The sequence below is a fragment of the Triticum dicoccoides genome, chromosome 7B, assembly GCF_002162155.2.
Source record: "Triticum dicoccoides isolate Atlit2015 ecotype Zavitan chromosome 7B, WEW_v2.0, whole genome shotgun sequence".
Taxonomy (NCBI): Eukaryota; Viridiplantae; Streptophyta; class Magnoliopsida; order Poales; family Poaceae; genus Triticum; species Triticum dicoccoides.
The window spans coordinates 774,348,217-774,352,698 of NC_041393.1; positions in this window are offsets into that span (position 1 = coordinate 774,348,217).

Consider the following 4,482-nt stretch of genomic DNA (forward strand, 5'->3'; position numbering starts at 1 on the left):
CGGGGCGGAGCTGCGCCGGGGGGTGCTCCTCGGCGGCGACGGTCTTGCTGGTGGCGGGGTGCCTCGCCGCAGGGTGGGCGAGCGGCTGGACGGCGGCGGCGTCGTTGGCGGCGGGGTGGCGCTGCAGCGCGTCCTGGCGGCGGAGTTCGGCCCAGATCTAGGCCCTACGGGGCCCATCTGGTCATGGCCGGGCCGGCGGCGGGGCGGGTCGGTGGCGTGATTCCCGAGCGGCGGGGGAGCGGCGTTGCGCGACGGGGGCTGGCGGTGCCGAAGCCAGCCTGCTGCAGGGCGGGGTTTAGCGGGCTCGTTTCGGGCCCGGCCGGGCCAGGGGTTGCCTGGTTTGCCGCGCTGCCGTGTCCGGTCGGCTACCGCGACGGTGCCGGAGGCGTGGGCTTCTCGCACGATGACGGTGGAGGTGGTTCCCTCCCGCTCGGCCTAGGTGTTGCTACTCTCGTCGTGTGGCGCTTCTCTCCGGTCTTCTCGGCCTCGTGTTGGTGCTCGTAGTGAGACGGCGTGGGTGGCGACGCAACCTCGATGGCGCATTGGGCGGTGGTTTGGTTGGTAGGCTCCGGATGGGCGGTGGTGTTTGGCGTGCGGGAGAAATCCTTGCCGGCTCGTCCGGCTCCGATGCGGTGACACCGGCGGGTGCCACCATTCCTTCTTGAAGGGTGTCGGTGGTAGCCATTCTCCATTTCCCTCCGCGTACCGGGGGAAACCCTAGGACTCGTCCGGGCAGCAGCGTCGTCGACGTCGCATACCTTCTTGGAGGTGCTGCTTGGTACGCGGCACTCGGAACCTCGGGCTGTGGTGTGTGTCTCTGGAGGGCGTAGTGGTGGCGGGCCGTCCGCGCTTAGTCGAGCTGCCGTTGTTGGCATTTGTTTCTTCTTCCTTTCTTCTTTGGGCTTGGTGTGCTGCTCGCCCCAGCATCGCATTTGTACTGTTGGTTGGTGCTTTGGAATACAAAGCGGGGGAAACCCTTTTTGGGTAAATACAACTCCGCTTTCTTCCTTGGTGAATGCGGCTGTCCGCTGTTGGTTTTGTCGGCTTCAGGCTGGTTGATGTAAAAAGGAGCGAGTGACAACAACTGCTGCTGTTTCGCTACAGACCAATCAACTGAGTCTCTTCCCTCTCAACTGAATTCTCTTATAGTTTTCGCAAATAACAACACCATGAACTTGCTAGTCTGACCTCACTAGTCATGAACAACACCATGAAGTTTCCTCGCAGAATTTTTTTTCAAAAAAAACAACACAATGAACTTGCAGCAGCTACACTTGCTAGTCTCACCACTGCAGAGCGTAGAAGTCTTAGTCATGAACTTGCTAGTCTTACCTCTCTGAATTAAAAATTGATGTTGCTGATTGTTAGAGTACCAACACTTATTATCCCTCTCAATTGAATCCTGATTACTTTTGCGAAGAAAAACAACGTGATGTAGCTGATGTTAGAGTTACTAGCAAAAGGGCCCGTGCGTTGCAACGGAAGAAAAAAATACCACACACTCTTAATTTACAAAAGGTGGACTATAATCTGAGTATTTAAAGCTACGGCCCAAATAAAGATGGTCTTTGCCTACAAAAGCGCAAGTTCAAGATTCCACATGTCTTATACTTAAACACGGCTTGCATGTAGATTTAGTACGTGCAAATAAATGGGTAAGTGATCTTCAATTTCGTCTCCAATCCTGATTTTGCTGAGATGTTCATCCATAATCCGGATCAGTACCGATATGTAAGAAAGATGGATAATGCACTGTTGATTAAGATTGCACCTTAGATAGTTTTTTTTTTTGAAAAATATTTAACAAGTAAAATAGCATCATATTCAGATTTTATATATTATTCTAATCAAGTTCCATATATAACATGTTAAATTCAGAGTTACTGTTAGAGGATATGAGTATACTAAAAAACTTTTGATATGTATTGTGGGTTTAGTTGCAAAAGTATCATGGGTTTCCTATAAAATAGCATGACGGAGTAAGAATAGCTATTTTTTTATTAGTAGGTATAGATATTGATGGTGGCCATTGACTTTCTGTATTCTTGCCTTTTTGGCACGAGCCGTGCTACGTGTCCGCCAGCTGATCTTTTATAAGATTGGCTGAGCGCATCTCCACCATTGCACCGTAAGTCTTGTTGCAGAATTTTTTTTTTTTGCAACAGTTGTTTTGTTGCAAAAAAATTCAACTGAAGTTTTGTTGCAAATTATTGTTTTTCCAACTGAGGTCTTGTTGCAACAAAATTCCGCAAGAGACCAATGTAGACCATTATAACACCGCATGTGTTTCACAAGCAAAGCCCTGCTACAGAAACGCGTTACACGAAGGATGATATGCGGGCTCTCACTAGGACGCGTGTCATGAAGGTAACATACATGGCCGTTCAGATCCGCCGGGTGATGGTAAGAAATTTCTCATCTGGCCTTCTAGTAGTAATACAAGTTGCACATTCATAACATGCTAACAAAGCTTAGGTTCCTCTCCCGACGCCGCAACTCATCTTCGATCCGATTTTTTCCTGATCCAATCTTGCACTGCCACAGCCTGCTAGCCGTCGTTGTTCCCTGCTCCCTGCTGCTACATTCTATCCTGAAGAGTCAATAACACCAGTGATGCCAGAACATGGCGTGAATGGTCACTTTGGTGCTAGAACTTGCGGCATACATTGAATTGGTGTAGAAACTTGGATCCATCGTGGAATACGGTCCAAATCGAGTTTGAATACCAAAGCAGTGCTGACTAGGCTCGCATGCATGGTGCAGGTCCCGCTGTCAGCAATTGGGGGATGTGTGGCATGTTATTTTGCCAAAAGAAACTCGGAATTTTTGCCCTCATGAAAAAGCCCCTGGGTTCCATATGTCAGTAACACACACAAATCATTATTATTAGTAGCAATATGGTCCGTGCGTTGCAACTGGAGAAAAAAACTCATAATATCTAATGGCCATAATCACATTTTACTACATCACTGAGATACAATCACTCTCAATTTCGTGAAATTGTGAACATTATTTTAAACTCGTGAACATCGTTGAAATTGTAAAAATTTTTGAAATCCATGATCACTTTTACAAAAAATTCAAACATTTTCAAAAAAGAATATTTTTTGAATTCATGAACATTTTATACTATTTGCGAACTTTTTTGAAATGCAAGATCATTCTTTGAATCATCGAACATTTTATGAATATATAAACTATTTTGTATGTCATGAAGAGTTTTTTAACTTTTTGTATGTTTTTCCATTCATGAACTTTTTTTGAATAGTTGAAATTCTGTTGAATTTCACTAACATTTTGTAATACACGAAATTTATTAAAAATAATCATCATTTTTTTATTTCCAAACATTTGTTATCAAAATTCGAAACATTATTTGAATAAGCAATTTTTTATAATCACGAACATTTTTGAATCCACAAACATTTTCTGCTTTATTAAACATTTTATTTCAAAATTCTCATTCTTTTAATTTTCGAAACTACTTTTGAATTCTCAAACTATTTAAAGTAGAAAAAGGAAACGGAAATAAAAATAAAAATAAAAAATAAACCAAATTAAGAAAACCGGCCACCCGGACATAGGCCGGCCCAAACTTGCGCGATGCGTTTTGTTCCAGCGCATAGAGCGCAATATAGGAGCAATTTGCAACTTTAAGGGCGATGTCCGTGACGTACCGCAAGGGCAATTCCGTGACATAGGACGGCCCAAACATTTTATCAGTTATAAGTGGCTTTGATGGGTTATATTTTGCAACTTTAAGTGCAATTTTCGTGACGTACCGTAAGAAGCAATAACCCCCTTTATAAAAGTTTCACATGACTTTGCCTCTGGAGTCAACTTCTAATGTAAAATTTAAAGAGAAATTATCCACACGCATCTCCTTAAAGAAGAACTCATCAGTGATGGAAGTGAGAATGCTACAGTGAAAGTAGAGGTTTCTCATCAAGCCTTAAGTCCCACTACCATGATAACCCCAATCGTTTGATTTTATTCTCGTCAAGCATTAAATCAATTGTTATTTTCTCTTGGCAAATCAACATGCGCCAATATAACAAGCACGAGTTGTGTTTGCTTCAATCGCTCTATACCATTTGAAGGGAAACTGATCCGAGAGAAGAGAAAAGAGCTGGTTTGTTTCACCTTATCTATTCATCATACTAATAAGCAAGGTGATATTCTTAGTTTGGTCCGCTTAGGTAATTTTATTAGTTTTGAACACCTCATCCTACATTACACTCCTCGTGTGCTATGTTATGTACATATCCTGACAAACACCGCCGAGCCATGCTGAGTTATCATGGCCCAGCCGAATGGAGCGACGATCCTTGTAACCGGGTGACGTATCAGAGTTAGAGCATCTCCACTCGCGCACCCAACAACCCCCCCTAGGGCGACATTTTTAGCGTCGGCGCCGAAAAAATCGCCCAGTCGATACCAGGACGCCGAAATCCGCCGGCTCGGCCCGTTTTTTAGCCTGGC